This window comes from Mustela putorius, unplaced genomic scaffold (genome assembly GCF_011764305.1).
Source record: "Mustela putorius furo isolate JIRA1106 unplaced genomic scaffold, ASM1176430v1.1 tig00000831_pilon_pilon_pilon, whole genome shotgun sequence".
In the NCBI taxonomy this organism is placed as follows: domain Eukaryota; kingdom Metazoa; phylum Chordata; class Mammalia; order Carnivora; family Mustelidae; genus Mustela; species Mustela putorius.
In genome coordinates, this window is record NW_025421490.1 from 3,644,889 (window position 1) to 3,663,615 (window position 18,727).

Sequence of the window (18,727 nt, forward strand, 5' to 3'; positions counted from 1 at the left end):
GGAAAAACACGAGTCCTTGGGTTGTCAGGGCTCAATAAGAGCCAGGAAGGAAAACAAACGTAAAACCTCACACAGAATACCATAGCACAAACACAACTATAAAGAGAAAAAAGGGAGTGCCTCGGTGGCTCAGTTGGTTAAGCATCCAACTCTTGATTTCTGATCAGGTCATGATGTCAGAGTCGTGAGAGCTGGGCATGGAGCCTGCTTAAGATTCTTTTTCTCCCTCTGCACCACCCCCTCTCATGTTCTCTAAATAAACAAACAAAATTACAAAATCTACCAGAGAAAAAAGAAAGATTATGCTCAAAAATAAGAATCACACTGGCGTTGGATTGCTTATCAGTACCACAGACTGCAAGAAAGCACTGAAAACTATTTCTAAGTCCTGAGAGAAAATAACTTGGAACCTGGAACTCAATGCACAAGAAAACCTCAAAAGGTAAATAAACCCATTTTAATATGTTTAAACGCTTGGAACTCTACTACCTATAAACTCTCACATAAGTAAACTATTCTAACAAGAAAAGAAGTAAACACAGAAGGAACAACTTAGATTTTTTTAAATGGCAAGCAATATGTAAGCAGTAAAGTATATTAGTAATAGCTGAATAAATAGTGATAATAAATCAAATTATTTTAATAATTAGTTGAAATTAAAAATCAGATGAAGCATGGGTTATGGTGGGGTTTTTTTGTTTTTGTTTTTGTTTTTATTGAGGTGGCTGGTGGTTAGTTGAGTAGAACACAGAATAAAAAACATTTCAACATTTTTAACTTCCTGAGGTGGGTAGAAAGTAACTGAGTAACAACAGACCTTATTAGAAACTCTAACATGTATTTATGGGTGTTAACAATCTATGGGTAAATACGGAGGAGAGAAACTCAAAGTACAGCTTTAAACCAATACAGGAAAAAATAGAACAAAGAAATCTTGAACAATTCAACAGAATCACAATGGAGAAAAAAAGGAAACAATGACAGTACAGTATAGGCACACCTCATTTTATTGTGCTTTGCTTTATAGTATTTCACAGATATTGTATTTTTTTTTTTTTGACAAACGGAATGTTTGTGGCAACCTTGCATCCAGCAAGTCTACTAGTGCAATTTTTCCAACAGCATTTGCTCTGTTCATGTCTCTGTCACATTCTGTTAATTCTTCCAACATTTCAAACTTTTTTGTTATTACTACATTTGTCATGGTGATTTGTGATCAGTGACTTGGATCTTTCTTTTTTTAAATTTTTTTTCTTTTTTTTTAATCTTTCTTTTTTTTTAAGATTTTATTTATTTATTCAGGAGAGAGAGAGATAGAGGCAGAGGCAGAGGGGAAAGCAGGCTCCCCGCAGAGCAGGGAGCCCAACCTGGGGCTAGAACCTAGGACCCTGGAGTCATGACCTGAGCTGACACTTAACTGGCTGAGCCACCCAGGCTCCCTGACTTCGATCTTTCAAGTTACTATTGTAATTATTTTGGCATCCTAGAACCAAACCCACGTAAGATGGCAACATTAATTGATAAATGTGTGTGTTCTGACTTCTCCACTGACCGACTCTTCTCCCTTTCCCTCCCCTGCTCTCTGAGACACAACAGTATTGAAACTAGGCAATTAATCATCCTACAATAGCCTCTAAGTGTTCAAGTGAAAGGAAGAGTCCCAGGTCTCTCTAAACTGAAAACTAGAAATGATGTAGCTCAGGGAGAGAGGCATGTGGAAAGCTGAGACAGGCTGAAAGCTCAGCCTCTTGAGTCTGTTCGTCAAGTTGTGAACACAAGGAAAGTTCTTGAAGGAAAGGAGAAGTGCCACTCCCATGAACACATGAATGATAAGAAAGCTGATACAGAGAAAGTCTGAGTGGTCTGGACAGAAGATCAAAGCAGACACAGTATCCTTTAAGCCAAAGCCTCATCCACAGTGAGGCCCTAACTCTCTTCAATTCTATGAAGGCTGAGACAGGTGAGGAAGCCACACAAAAGTCTGAAGTTAGGAGAGTTTGGCTCATGAGGTTTAAAGAAAGAAGCCTTCTCTATAAAGTAAAAGTACAAGGTGAAGCAGCAGGTGTATGATAGAGAAGCTGTAGCAAGTTCTCCAGAAGATCAAGCGGAGAGAGCTAATGAAGGCGGCTGCAGGAAACAACAGATTTTCAATGCAGATGAAGCAACCTTCTCTTGAAAGAAGATACCATCCAGGAACTCCATAGCTGGAGAGGAGAGGCCAATGCCTGCCTCCAAAGCACAGGCTGGCTCTGTCAGGGGCCAATGCAACTTCTGACTTGAAGTTGAAGCCAAAGCCTATTCACCATTCTGAAAATCCTAGGGCCCTTAAGAACGCTGATAGATTTACTGTGCCTGTGCTCTATAAACAGAACAACAAAGCCTAGATGACAGCTCATGCTTACAACATGGTTCACAATATCTTAAGCCCACTGTGATCATCTACTGTTCAGAAAAAAATGATCCCTTTCAAAATATTAGTGTTCAATGACAATGCACCTCATCACCCAAGAGCTGGTGGAGATGGACAGTTGGACAAATACTATTTTAATGCCTCCTAACACACAAGGTTCAAGATGTGATCTTGACTTCCAAATCATATTACTTAGAAAACACATTTCATAAGGCTATGTAGCTGCCATGGATAGTAATTCTTTTGGAGGATCTGAGCAAAGTCAATGGAAAACGTTCTGGAAAGAATTCACTATTCTAGATGCCATTAGGAACTATTCATGGATAGAGGTCAAAACACCAACAATGAAAAGAAATTTAGAAGAAGTTGACTCCAAACCTCACGGATAACTTTAAGGGATTCAAGACTTCAGTGGAGAAAATCACCACAGATGTGACAGAAGCAGCAAGAGAGCTAGGAGGAGAGCCTGAAGATGGGCCTGCACTGCTGCCATCTTGCAATAAAACTTGAAAGGATGAGGAGTTGCTCCTTATGGGTGAACAAAGGAAGTGGTTTCTTGGGGCGCAATTCACTTCTGGTGGCGATGCCATCTTCATGTCATTGGAACGACAACAAAGAATTTAGACCAGTACATGAACTTAGTTGATCAAGAAGCAGCAGGGTTTGAGAGGATGGACTCCAATTCTGAAAGAAGCTCTACGGCGGGTAAAATGCTACCAAATAGCATCACATACTACAGAAAAATCATTTGTGAAAAAAAGAGTCTATTGACGTGGCAAATTCCATTTTTGTCTTGTTTTAAGAAATGGCCATAGCCACCCCCACCTTCAGCAACCACCACCCTGAGCAGCCAGAGGCAGCAACATCAAGAGAAGGTCCTCCATCAGCCAAAAGATTAGGACTCACTGACATCTCAGAGGATGGCTAGCATTTTTTATCAAAACAGTATTTTTAAATTAGACTACCTACATTGTTTTCTCATACATAATGCTATTTCACACTTAATAGTCTACAGTATAATGTAGACATAACTTCTCTATGCACTGGGAAACCGAAAAATTCATTTGACTCGCAATATTTGCTTTGCTGTGGTTGAGTTGCACCCAACCTGCAGTATCTCCAAGGTACTATGCCTATAAATAGAAAATGCATGGAACAAGGAACTAGACATAAACCTAAAGATCCTAGTAACAGCAGTAAATGTGAATAACTTATTAGAAGAGAACCTCAGAGTAGGTAATACGATATACAAATAGAGGCTACTTACAAAATAAATGCACACTGCTGAATGAAGAGGAATCAGAGAGTTGCAAATAAGGGAAGGGGGGAATGCAAAGCAGTCAGATACTAACAAAAAAGAAGGGATAATGATATTAAATCTGACAAAAGAGAATCCAAGGAACACAGACATTTTACATATCAATAAATGGAAAGTTGTAATAATGAGATAGAAAATTTTGAACTTGAATGAACCCAAATAAAACTCAAAATATAGAGAGGGAGAAATTTAATAGAAATACAAACCAAAACAGAAAATTCCAAAATCATAGTGCGTATCTGTCATACACGGACAGATCAGATACTCCCTAAAAAAGCAAGGATGTAGGAGATTTGAACAACATAATGAACAAATTTGCTGTAACAGATTTGTATAGAACTTTGCATTCCTAAAAACAGGGAATGTACAGTATTTTCAACTATGCAAAGACCATTTACAAAAAATGCTCTAGATATAAAGGAAGTTTCAACATATTCCACATTATTAGTATCAAGATGGCCAGATTACACACAATAGAACTAGAAGTCAACAAAAAAACAGCCCCTTCCCTACTAACTCCATATATCTGGGATTTTTTTCCCCATGTGTCAATGGGAATGAGTAAAGCAGGAAAACAAAATGAAAATTGAAAATATTTAATGTTAATAATGTTAATATATTTTAACAATGTTAATAATATTTAATAATTTAATTTAATAATTTACTAAATACTACATATCGATGTCAGTGGGATAAAGGCAATTATATACTTCCAATTATTTCTTAAAAATACTCTAGATTAAATAACTATTTCCACAGAACATGCTATAAAAGGAATAACAAAATGAACCCAGATAAAGCAATAGTAGGAAGTAAAGATACAACCCCATAATGATAACATGTTAAAACACTAACGAAATACTTTTGTGAGTATATCAAGGAAAACACATAAAATAATAAGAAGAACAAAAAAAAAATAAGTTCAAAATAAAGCACAACTTGATAGATGTCTCTAGAAATCAAGATATTTTTTAAATTGTAACAGAACATTTCAAAATTACCAAGAACTCTGAAAACTTGAATGACAGGGACAGTTGTCTAGAAAAATATAAAATTACCAAAGAGAAGTATGAAGCCTGAACAGACTAATTAGCACAGCATAAACTGAAAAAGAAAACTGACAGCATTCTAGGGTTTTAAGGTTACTGGTATCTTATCAAGCAAGGTTTTATCAACTTGAACACACTGAACCTGACACTGTGATAATTTCTAGTAGTGTGGTTTTGTAGACACTAAAAGGAACTATGAATAGGACTTTATTCAGCACATACATTTCATGCTTAGACAATCAACACCTCATTGTTCTTGCAAATACAGCAGCCTTTATGAAATTTGTAGTTTTTAGGGGCACCTAGGTGGTTCAGTCATTTAAGTGTCTCCCTTCAGCTCAAGTCATGATCTCACAGTCCTGGGGATCAAGTCCCGCATTGGGCTCCCTGCTTAGCGGGGAGCCTGTTTCTTCCTCTCCCTCTGCTCTTACCCCCACTTGTACTCACTCTATCTCTCAAATAAATAAAATCGTTTAAAAACTTTTAAAAATTTGTGGTTTTTAAAAAGCTAAATACTATAAAAATGGATGGAATCAAGGAACTGCTTTCTTATCCAGTGGCACTCTTAGTGAATCCCATTAAATTTATAATGTCCTTAGTCTTGGAATTGTTCATTATTTCACAAGGACTTTGCTTTTCAGGTTTCCAGATTTTTGTTGTTGTTGTTAAAGATTTTACTTATTTATTTGACAGACAGAGATCACAAGTAGGCAGAGAGGCAGGCAGAGAGAGAGGAGGAAGCAGGATCCCCTGCTGAGCAGAGAGCCCGATGCAGGGCTCGTTCCCAGGACCCTGAGACCATGACCTGAGCCGAAGGCAGAGGCTTTAACCCACTGAGCCACCAGGTGCCCCCAGGTTTCCAGATTTAATAACAAATGTCTACATTGTACTTGATGAAGAAATTTGCAAGAGAAAAAACTTCTAGAACAATATAGAAAGGCTCTTCCTCTCAGTATTCCAGGTTTCTAAATGAAAGGCAGGGTGAGAGGGAGACAGAGAAGTAAAGTAACCTTCTAAAGCTAGAATGAATACAAACAATTGAAGCTGACAGTCACTGTGGTAGGCAGAATAATGGCTCCCCAAAGATTTCCAAGCCCTAGTCCCTAGACCACTGAATGTGTTACCTTACATGGCAAGAGGACTGTAGATCTATTTCAAGCGGAGAACTTCAAGGTAGAGAGATGAACCAAATTATCCAGGGGGATCCAGACTTACCACATGAGCCCTTGCCTACAGTCCAGAGAACTTTCTGTAGCTGGGGTCTGAGAGATTCAGTAGAAAGGAAGGTCAGAGACACTCCAAGCGTAAGCAGGGTTTGAGATCCCATTGCAGTGGTTCAGTGGCAGAGAGTTTTCTAGGTGCTAAGGGCTGCCCCTAGCTGACAGCCCACAAGCAACACTCAAGCACAGAGACCGCTGAATTCCACCAACAACCCAAACGAGATTCTTCCCCAGAGGCTCCAGAAGGGAATGTAACCTTCCCTTCATCTTGACTTTGGTCTTACAGGATTCTAAGGAAAGAAACCTGCTGAGCCGCACTGTATCCAGACTTCTGACCTACAGAAACTTCTAGGTAACAAAAAATCACATGAATATTGTTTCATGTCACTGAAGTTGTGGCACTTTTTACAGCAACAGAAAACGAATACAACCACCAACCAAAATAACAAATATAAAGATGCAATGATCTTCCTCTTACCCACAAAAGAGTAGGGACTCAAATCCTCCTGAGGCTGTCCCCATGACTTGGAGGAGACATTCCCCAATACTGAACTCACCTATATGAAGACTCTTCCAGAAAGTCAGCTGTGTCTTTACTTGCATCAGCAAGTTACGATGAAGTGAAACTATTCTTACTCTGCCGGCACTCCACCACATGGTAATGGATCTACGTTTGCTGTTTCCAGCCAGATGGCACTGGGACACCTACTGCTTATAGTGTCACTTACAACTCGGAGGTAAGCAAAAATTTAGGAATCCCTGATGTTAAAATTGGAGACAAGAAGTTTCATGGCTGTGTTGAAATCCGTGATTTTTTATTTGAACTGATCATGAGCGGGTTTGAGGATTTTTGTCCAATGGTGAGTCAGTAGCCTACATTATACCACTACTACACGGAGCTGGAATTATCTTCATTGTCCACGACCTGTTACCAGTCATTAAAGCAATTTGAAAAACTGAGGCTGATAGCCATTGGCCCCTAGAAATACCCAATTACACTATGCAACCTCCTTAGAAAATTTTTATGGTGTAAGAGCTCCCTAACTCACATCCACAAGTTGATAAAAAGGCACATATTTTGGTACTGGTTTGTATCTGATACCAGGTGTACGGCTGGGAAGGTAGAAAAACTTTCTAAGAAATTCAGGCTATTCACGTATCATTGAATTCTTTGCCATAAATCTGACTTTTTTTTTGGAAGACATCCACTATTACAGATTTTTGTCATCACCTGACCCTAGGGCCATCATCTGCAAACCATTCAGGAATATTTTTTTATCTGGGTGCTAAGTGTCTGAGATTTTAGGTCAGGCTCTAAGGAGGAGATAAACAAACTAGTTCTGGAGGTGTCTTACTAGAGGGTGCTGAGAATCAAAATGTTGCTTGATAATCAAGAACAGGAATTAATCCTGAACTGATTTGCAAGGCTTGCCAGTCTCCATCAGTAGAGGGCTGGAGGGTTATGAGAAAATGCAGCACCTACTCTGAGAACTTTCCATAAACCCTCGGCCGTTAGATAGGAACCTGGCTTTCTGCCTCAGGACAAGAGGGTTCTAAACCTACCAGTTTGGTCCAGAACACAGGTAAGTCTAGTCTGAGATTTACACTAATCCTCTGCTAAGGAAGAGTTCAGTTCTTTAAGGAGATGAACTGCAGAGCCATTCTTCATGATTAAAAAAAAAAGAAAAAAAACTACAAGAAATATTGCCTGTGCAATCATCTCATACTACTTTTTCCCCCCAGGTAATGCATATACGTGGTTCATTTATTTTTTTTAAGATTTTTATTTATTTGACAGACAGATCACAAGTAGGCAGAGAAGCAGGCAGAGAGAGAGAGGAGGAAGCAGGCTCCCTGCTGAGCAGAGAGCCCGATGCGGGGCTCGATCCCAGGACCCTGGGCTGAGCCCGAGCCAAAGGCAGAGGCTTTAACCACTGAGCCACCCAGACACCCCTGCTTGGTGCATTTTAAATTAAAACATAATCGCTTGAAATTTCTGTGCTCACAAAAACAGCACAGAGATGGCCTGAGAGCAAAGCGCAAGGTCAACTGGTTACAACTTGATGTTACTTTGCGGTCAAGGGCTGCATACATGTTAGGAAATGCTGCTGGTCACACTTTGTGCTTTCATTTCTTTGGAGTTCCTGCAGTGAGCTGATCAGCCTAAGGGCAAGTTTTCAGCTAAAAAATGATGAGTTGCTAGAGAACCTTCCTTTCATTTCCTGTTGAATCACTGCTTCTTGGCCGATTTGAAGAGAGATCCTCTGTGATATTTAGATAGAGCCTGATAAATTCTATTTATTTCCTTTTTCTTTTTTTAGAGAAAGAGAATGCACACGTGGGAGCAGGGGGAAGAGGGAGAGAAAGAATCCTAAACAGACTCGATGCCCAGCACGGACCCTGACATGGGGCTTGATCTGAGATCATGACCTGAGCGGAAATCAAGAGTTGGCTGCTTAGCCAACTGAGCCACCCAGATGCCCCTCTACTCATTGTTTTGGAAATCAAAACTCAGGGGCACCTGGGTGGCTCATTGGGTTAAAGCCTCTGCCTTCGGCTCAGGTCATGATCCCAGCATCCTGGGATCAAGACCTGCATCAGGCTCTCTGCTCAGCGGGGAGCCTGCTTCCCCCTCTATGCCTGCCTCCCTGCCTACTTGTGATCTCTATCTGATAAATAAATAAAATCTCAAAAATTCAAAACTCAGTGCTTCCCATGTACCAGATGATGTAAGAACAAAAATACAGAACACAGCTTCTGTTATAAACAATATGTTCTCGCAGCCCATAAAGGGACTCTGCATATACCTTTATAATAAATAGAATACTCACAGACACATCATGTCTCTATTTTTCTGAACAATTCACATGAATCATTTCTTAGGAACCAGCCTATAATTTTTTATATTTCATAACTTCAAAAATTAGATCACCCATATCCACACACTTCCAAAGCAAACAACATTCCAGGTTTTATAATTATTTTTCTGTAATATACATCTTACGTAGGCTTAGAACAGAAAAGGAAACATACACTTTAATCAGAACACTTTAAAACATACTGTAGGATACTTTCCATGGAAACGTTCTATAGAAGTTCCCTGTCTAATCCTAGAGCAGAACCACTAGCGACATGTGGTTCTTTATATTTAAATTCTTTAAAATTAAGAACTCAATTCCTCAGCTGTACTAACCCATTTCAAGTGCTCGAGAGCCACCCCTGGCTAATGGCTCCCATGCTGGACAGAAGAGAATATATTTTTTCATCACAGAGAGTTCGATTAGATAATACATTTAGAGTTATCCTATATTTATCTTAATCCACAAAAGAAGGTAATTTATTGCCCCATGTCTTAGCCTCTTTGATCAACTGCAGACTGTAAAGGATGTGTGAGAACAAATACACCGACACTTATTATTACCCGGGAGAACTAACACTTAAAAAGTTTTAGGTGACTGGAAGATCACTCAGGGCTTTCCTCTGGATTCTGAGGTCCACCTTGCTTGAAATCCACATCTTCTGGTCCCTGACAAGAGGATGATGGCTGATTTGAAATCTGGGGCTGAGATGATCAGATTTTCATCTACTGTGACAGTGCTGATTGGTTTGTAATCATTGTTTCATTCAAGCTTCCAGAGCTCAGAGAGGAAAAGGGGCTTGATGTGTTCATGATGACTTGCGGGTCAAGAGCAGAAGTGCTCGCTGGCTGGGACTTTTCTACCACAAGCATTCACACGCGACTAATAAGCACACACACGATGGGAAGACACACATGCAGAAGCAAAACAATTTTGAAGCGGGCAATGGCCTATTTCCTATCTCCTGAAGGACCTGGAAATCATCCTTCAGCTTTGGCTCTCTAACTTCAGAAGGATATAGATGGAACTCTGGTGATACAAGGAAAAACTTTAAATTACTCTCATCCACGTTCCTCAAGCCCTGAATAACCTGGCCCACCTTCTCTCCATCTTTTATAAGAGATATGAGTCCTGATTGGACTAAGAAAAACCTCTTTGGGATGGTTCTGGGAGAGAAACTAAAATAACCTTCCAAGAGAGTCTTTTATGAAGAAAATGAAATGTCACCTCTCCTGTAGTGGCTTAAAAAATATGTTTTCCTGAAAATCAGAAGACACAAGGAAGGCTCCTTCAGGCCACACGAGTCTGCAATAGTCTCTAGAGGATTTAGGAAATACAATTTCTCATTCTCAGACTCTTGCCTGTCCGCGGCATAAATTCCTCATGAGCTCTGTCCCTAGGAGAGAAATGCCGTGTTTGGCTCCCAGGCAAGGGAGTTTGAGATCTGCTTTAACTCTAACTTTCTCTTTGGAAAGTTGAATTTTTTTAAGACTCCAAGCTTATCCGTCTGAATCTCCGCATCAAAAACCCCAGCTCAGCCTCCACTGAAGCTACACGGAGGCTGATTCCAGCTTGGGAATTCTTGTCTGGGACTCTCGCTCATGTGTGGAGCTTTGGCCATCCTTCCACAGCAAAGAAGAAAATATAAATCGTCGTTTTCCTCTTTGTTAGCAATGCTCAGAGAATATCTCGATGAGAACAGAAATCTCTTCAATGCACTGTGATTTTTCAGTAATCTGTATGATGTTCCCCACCACCCCCCTTTTTCTGGGAGAACCATGAGTCAGTAGTATGAAAACAGAAGCGGTTTTCAAAGCAGATATATTAAAGAAGAAATTCCCTGAACGCCTCAATGCCTACTGGAAGACTGTTGTGTCCTTCATTATGACCAGGAGGACCGCATTTATATAAAGGGGAGACTATCAATTTAAATAGAAAAAAAAAAACTTGAAAGAAAATTATTCAACGTGGTTTTTATTGAAATGTTTACACTATTATAATTTTTTCCCCTCTAATTTATGTTTTGGCACCACAATTCATATTGCTATCACCCTTGAAATCTTGTTTCAATTAATTTCTTAAGAAAATTCAAAGGTTCAGGATCCCCCCCAGGGGCTCAATGGGGATCACATCATGATCTCAGGGTCCTGGGATCGAGCCCCGCATCGGGCTGTCTACTCAGCAGGGAGCCTGCTTCCCCCCCCACACACCCCGCCAGCTCTCTGCCTACTTGTGATATCTCTCTCTGTCAAATAAATAAAGTCTTTAAAAAAAAGTAAAATTCAACAATTCAATGACAATATCTTGATGACTTAAGTTAAAATGTCAGGTCTTAATCCATGGTAATGTGGCTGCTGGATAAAGGGCCTCCTTGTACATTTTAAGCATGTACAACAGTGACATGAAGTAATGCACAGGCCTTCTACCAAGCAGACATTTCAGCACAAAATGAGTATCTGATGATTTAAAGATATACCTTTAAAAATTCAAAATATAAAAAAAGTAAAAGAAACTGTAGAAACATATTTTGTATGATTTTATGAAGCTTCTAAAAACAATAGAATAGTTATAGTCTTATGTGAGAAAACATCAAATACAATCCTAAATATAATTCCGTACCATACAGAAATACGTATGTATATACATACAAACACATCCCTATGTATAAACATATGAAGCCTATATATAAACTGGAGAATTCCCATGTAATGAATATTTTTAAAAACGTGGCATATGAATATTCTAATTACTAGCCATTCACCAAGAAAATGCTAGAAGAAAAAAAGTATAAATGAATTAACTTGGAAATACAAGTAGAATGTCCAGCTAATAACATTTATTGGGAGCTTATTATATGGCAAGTATGATGTTAAACACTTTTCACACATTCAGCCATCTGATCCTTACAAATCAGTGAGGTATAATTAATAACTACATTTCATAGGAAAAGACTAAGATTCGCGGTGGTTTGCTGGTGTGTCCTGTTACATGGCTAATAAATGCCAAAGCCGATGCCAGATCTCTCTCGTCCCAAATTCTCTCCTTCATGATGAATAGGTAAGAATTATTTTACATTAACATTTCAAAGCACCAGTTCATGAGGGTTGGTCTCTGCTCACTCCATTACAGTGTTTTATATATATAAATGGTTATCTCCCAAGTGCTTAAAAACGCACATTTATTTCAAGTGCATCCATGCATACCGGAAGGAGACTTTGTGTTGGGCACTGTGCTAACACATGAGAACAATAAGATGAGTAAGAGGTGGCTCAGGTCCTCAAGCAGGTCAGTCCAGTGGAGGAGAGAAGCACATAAACAAATGTTTACAATATGATACGCCATGCTAATATTTACAATATACCATGCTGCCGGGGTTCAAAGTGCTTCGGCAGAAAGAAGATGGCCTATGATTTGGGGAATCCATGTCATTTTAAAAGCCTCTTTGCAAGATTAATTTTCCTGGCAAGCGTTTTAGTACATACCATTTGTACAGAATTCTGATGTAAATTTTCATAGATTCCCAAATAGTGGAGTTTCAAATGTTATTGTTGTTAATACTAACATCCCTGAGGGTATTTCACAAATGAGCTAAGACACAGTCTAGTTATTCTAGAAGGAAATGTGTCTAAGTCACATAACATAGGTAGTTCTTTTTGGGGAAAGAAAATTAGGGTAAAAGTGGTGCAAATTCTTCTTTGAGTCATGTGTTCATGAAATTCTTAAATAGTTGGATAATAATTTGCTTTGGCCTTGTTGAAATAACTAATAACATTTTGAATGTTTAAATATAAGTTATAGAATATTAAAATGATATTTTATTAGTGATGTTAGGAATATTTAAGATTATAATTAGATTTCACACACAAAGCACATTTTTCAAAATAAAAGAAATCTGACTCCTGATGAGGTAAGAGCACTCAAAAGCTGATGTCCTCTCGAGGAATTTTTAATTAAATCCTTATCTCCTTGTTCCAAATAAAGTGGGGCTAGCTGTCAAGAATTTGTTCCACCTTACAGAATTTTTCATTACATTTTTTGTTATCAAATACAGTCTCTATAAGCATATTGTCACACTACCTAGAGACAAAATTCAGGATGATAAGTGATTCTTGGTTTTTACGACTGGTCTTCTCTTCATGGGTAGACCAGAGGTCCAACCTTTCGCTGCGTCTCTGTCCCTATCTACTCAGTTCCTAACTCGCTGTCCCCATAAGTTGGAGTCAAGCAGCAGAGAGGAGAGAGAGGTTAAATGGCATCACAGATGAAGGTGTCACTTAAGAAAGCCCCTGGGAGGTCACAGAAACCTCTTGATCAATGCATCTTTGACGATTTTTTTTCTAACTCTATAAAACAGAGGATTCCACAGCCACTCTTTCACTGTAATTCGTGCTTTGGATTTGAGTCAGAAATCACCAGAGCATCACTAGTCCTAGGAGAACTGGACATCGACTTTTCACAGAGTAATATTACCTATAAAATGGGAACATGAAAGTTGATCATCTGTAAGAGGCAGCTATTACACCTCTGAGGTCTTGATGCCCAAGAATTGGGTAAAATATCTCTCTACTTATAAGCGAGGAGAGAGTTCTTCTCTTTTATGCAGGAAGTTTGTAACACTAGGTATTTAAATGTCTACTATTTTCCTAAAAGAATTATAAATGAGTTAAAAACATAGAGGAGATTTAGAAGTAGGTCATTGGGAAGATTTCTGTAACTTTCTGAGCTCTTAATAAAATATTAGCAAAATGAATCAATCAAACAAATAATAAAGGTATGAAAAGAAGCTAGAGTTTGTTGGGGAATTGGTAAAGAAGACAGCAACCTAAGATTTATCATTTGAGAAAAACCAAGACAGGCCTTCTTCTCCCCCTCCAAACATAAATAGAAATGCACAGATATAGTCATATATCCCACATACATATACACTGCAAAGGAGGTATTAAACAAATGAAAATCTTTCAAGAGTGGTTCTCTCTAAATGATAGAACAACACACAATTGTTGTTTTCTTCTCTTTTTATGCATTTCCTAGATTTCCTCTTATTTATCATCAGAAAAAGATATTTTTTATAACTTTTTTAAAAGACTTTATTTTTTTGACAGACAAGGATCACAAGTAGGCAGAGAGGCAGGCAGAGAGAGAGGGGGAAGCAGGCTCCCCGCAGAGCAGAGAGCCCGATGCGGGGCTCGATCTCAGGACCCTGGGATCATGACCTGAGCTGACAGCAGAGGCTTTAACCCACTGAGCCACCCAGGTGCCCCAGAAAAAGATATTTTAATACCACTAATTTGTTTATATTAACAGCCCCCTGGATATGGTCTGCTTGAAATGTGGCCTGCTTTTTAGTGAGAAATAATGTCAAAGAATTAGAGTATACAAGAACATCTATGGATGACCTGCCTATGAGCAAAAAATATAAGAAGTTTGAGCTAAATACAGAAAAGCTGAATTTACATTCACAGATGGGGCACCTAGAACAACAAGAAAAAAATGCATTATGGTCAAATGTGATGGCGGGTGGGCACAGTTTAGATTTCTTAGTGCATACAAAGAGATTGTGTTTTGCCTACTTTGCAAAACCTACTCATTACATGATGGGATGAACAAAGAGATAAAAACTACAAATTATCCACTGAGAATTTATGGGACATTTTTAAGGAACTGAAGCAGAATGTGGTCATTTACTTTATTTTATTATATTCAGACAACACTGTACAATCTCATTGAAGAAATTTGCTCAATGCCTTCTTCAAAATGAAGACATTTTTTAGACTTAGGATTCTCTGAAGCCCAATTTCTTGCATTCCTATTGCCTCTTCAAAGAGATCGTGCTTATTGATGACATAAAGCATTTGAACAAAATGAAACTGAAACTATAGAAGTATAAAAACACATGATTTGGTTTTACAAAGAGGATATGAACATATTCAGACTCAACATGGACCCCAGGGATGGAGCTGGTCTGTATTCCTCCCTCTCTCGCTGCTGTACTCCAGATAAATAGAATCACAGTCTCAGATACATTGCAGAGCTATGTTACAGAAATTAATTTATAATTTCAGAAGAGAGTTATGAGAGGAAGGAAAAAAGTTAACTGCTTCTCCAATCTTCCATAAATTATGCATGCTTGATTGGAGAAGCAGAGGGCCAGAGAGACAGACAGAAGGGAAGGGGCCTTCACAGATGAGCATTGAGGAAGGTGAATGTATCTCATTATCTGGAGAATGACATGGATCCCAAATCAACAGATTGCAGGCACATTTTCAGAGAATATGTATTGTCTTTTTGGCTCAAAACAAGTGACAAAACAAACAAACAAACAAACAAAAAACTTTCTCTTGTGATACATGTCCAGGAGGTTTTTGGAACTCTTGTTTTTATCATTGAAGACCTTATCTGGAATTGTCAGAAGGATAAAGAACTCATGTAACTAGATTATTTGGAAGACATGATACACATTGACTTCAGCTAAGGATATGTTCAAATTTTTCCTAGTTTTTTTTTTCCCCCCCAATATGTTTGGGTGTCTAAAACTCCAGTAGAGGTAATATATTTTTTCAACAACTATTTATGAAAACCCAGTAGAAATTAGATGTTTTACATTTTTTTTATCATATTAATCCTTCTATGGCCTCCATTACTGGCCTCATTTTTTAGATGAAGTGTCAGGAACCCAAGAGTGGAGTGATGTGACTAATGTCTCACTACAGATTGCAGGTGTGAGAATTGAAATGCAAGTACAGTCTTCTGGCTGTGATGTTGTAACTTTCATATATAACATGCTCCCTTCTCAGGGAAGTTCAAGTTTTAGCTTTTTTTTTTTTTTAACTCATGTCAGCTTCCTATCACACCGGAATACAGTCATGATCTCCATTTATCTATTTATACATCAGGTCCACTGTTCCTATTTTATGAAGAATAATACACAGTGCTGTTCAAGGAATTTTTTTTTTGTTTTTTGGAATGAGTGGGAATGCTTACATGATTTTTCCCTTCTTGTTTAAAATATGAGAATTACTTTAAATATTTCCAAATATTAATCCATTCTTTAGATCACTGGCATGAATACCATGTGGTCAAGGTGGTTTTTTCCTCTTAATATGCTGTTGGAATCAACTTGTTTATATTTTATCTAGAATGTTTGCATTGATTCATTAGTGAAATCAACCTGCAGTTTTATTGTTGTTAGGCAACATTTGGTTTCCAATATTCACTTATTTTTTCAGATTTTATGTATTTATTTTAGAGAGAGAGATTGAGAGTGAGCAGGGAGAGGGGCAAAGTAGAGGGGAGAGAGAAAATCAGACTCTGGGCTAAGTGCAGAGCTCGAAGTGGGGCTCTAATCCAGGACCCTGAAATCATGACCTGAGCCAAAATCAAGAGTTGGTTGCTGAACCAAATGAGCCATCCAAGGGCCCCTCCAATGTTCACTTTAAAGAAAGAGTCTGTCTATGCTTCATGATACTTCAAATAATTGTGGAATCATGTCTTCTTAAATCTGGGTAGAGAATTCACCTAAACCCCTCCCCCGCCAAAAAAAGAAGAGAAAAAGAAAGAAGTAGAGCTTCCTACATGTAAACACTGTGAGTCTTGATTTTAGTTTTCCATACTTGTCTTCAATGAGCAAATTTCCAGGTGGATCTGAAATCATGGACCTTCTACCTTAACCTCTCTGCCTCAGCTGAGGAGCTGATTTAACTCAAAGGGAACAAGAGCCACTAAGAAGGAATAGTATCCCACACATTGTAGAGACAAGGGTGTGTGCATCACAGAGCCAGAAATTCCAGAAATTTCGGCCAGCCTGTTAAACACCACCTGCCTCTGCAAACATACCTCGTTTTTCATAAGCAGTGTGTTCCAGCTACAGGACAGCTCTCCACCAAGGACTCAGGGGCTGTCATCTTTCCACTTTGCCCTTTCCACATGTAGACAAGATGCTTCTAGCTGTTCCATGTGTCACAGGCTGACACAACAATATCCAGGGAATAAGGAAGGTATTTCCTCGCCCATGTCTACTTTACTCGGTAACACATTTCCCAAGAGCTCTCAGGAGGGACATCTCCTCCAGTCCTTTCATCAGGACTGGCTCTCCTGCCCACATCATGGAAACTAAGGAGTTTAAAATACAAGTACGAGGCGTTTCAAACATCCATTGTAGCAGTATGCTCTCCCAGCAAGCAAGACATGAAAGAGAAAGAGCTGTTCCGAAGGCCACCAATACTTGGGCCACAGAAGAATGGGGAAGGATGGGCACCCAGGGAGCCCCCGTAGGGAGGGAGGAAAGAGCATCAAAGAAGGGAGTATCTAGATGCAAAACACAAACATTCTTCCTGCCCCAGGGCTAAGAATCGTAGAGATGGGTGCAGTTGTCCTCCAGTACTGCAAGTAGTAGGCTTGGGATACATTTTGAAGTTTCCCCTAAGGTTGAACAGATTGAAAACGTAAGCTCAGGAAGGGCTACGTGTATTCATGGCAACTGCGGATAGGAATATCTCAGGGCGCACCTTATTTTCCTGATGGTGAACTCGAAGGAGATAGCAGTTAACTTTGACAACCATCCCGGGGGTGGTCCACTGTGAGCCCACACGGCTCCGTGGTTTCACCCTCGTTACGCCCACATGGGATGTTCACACGGGCCTGCAGGCTGCCACGGGGATGCCCCCTGTCCTATATTTGTCTTCATTGTATGAATCCATCAATACTATCTTTCATCATAGGGATGAGAATGGCTGACACAGGGAAAGAGAGGTTAATTATTGTGGAAGAGAAAAAAATCCTACCTCCAAAATGGCAATAAAGACGACCAAATCCTTACCGTTCTTTGTGTGAAGTGCGTTACTTAGGCTTACCTCATCAGTGTTTAATCGGCTTCCTTCATACTCTCTCCATGAAGCCAGAGATGTACGTATTAAACGCAGGAGTTTTTGACAGCTTCCCCTTCCCTAGGGCAGCTTGCTCAACTAATAATAACTAAGATATCTTTTGACAAGTGCAGCTAAGAGCCGGTAAAGCTTAGTCAATCTACACCAACCTCGTTGACATGTTCTTTCCATTTTAGACCTGCCTTACCTTGAATTACAGAAGCTGGACAATGACCACGGGAGCTATAAAATCCGAAAGAGAGAGAGAGAGAGAGAGAGGATAAAATTGGACAAGGCGGGTTAGTGGCGATGGATACAAAACCAGACTCACATTGATCAGGGGAAGGAAAATACTTTTTCCAATTGCAATTGCAGCTGAAACCCGTAAATTAGATGATTGAAGTAATAAGACACGTGAAATGGCTTTTAAGTCCACTACCCACTCTGTGTAATAAATTCTGAATGACATCGAGGCTTTTAGTGGAGAGAATGATTTATTGCCATCTGCAAGAAGGAAGCTTTCAGGGATTATCTCTAACGTGCAAAACACTATTCCAAATTTCACAAAATTAGCAAAGCTTAGTGAAGCCTGGTGACTGAACTGACAAGCCAGCTCAAAAAGAAATTTTTAATGGAACAAAAATACCACAAACGTGCGCTCTCACACACCAATACTTAGGCGTGTATTATCTCCTCAAAAATAATCCAAATTTCATACTAAAGGGAGATCTTTAATTTTTTTTACAAGAAAAAATTCCTGAGAATACTGGATTTGTTTTTTGGTTATTTTGACTAGGTGCACATATCCCAAAAAGACACATAGAAAAGTATAAATATATTTCAACTCACTTTCGTCATGGAAAGGCCAAAATCCTAAGCTGATTTAACTTTTCTTGCCTCAGGCAATATCCTCCATTTTTTTTTTCCTTCATTGGAAAAGAGCCGATGCGGTTCAACCATGAACTACCTGAACAAGGCAGAGAGGAGACGATGGCGGAAGGAACTTCACAT

The 18,727-nt window shown here is 39.1% G+C and overlaps 1 long non-coding RNA gene across 1 annotated transcript; it reads left to right on the plus strand.

Annotated features, from left to right (window-relative positions):
- The first annotated feature begins 242 nt into the window (after positions 1-242).
- LOC123393373 lies at positions 243-10,992 on the plus strand. The gene is made up of 3 exons (XR_006608142.1): positions 243-442; positions 6,284-6,734; positions 9,627-10,992. It is a non-coding gene; the product is annotated as an uncharacterized LOC123393373 (long non-coding RNA).
- The last annotated feature ends 7,735 nt before the right edge of the window (positions 10,993-18,727 follow it).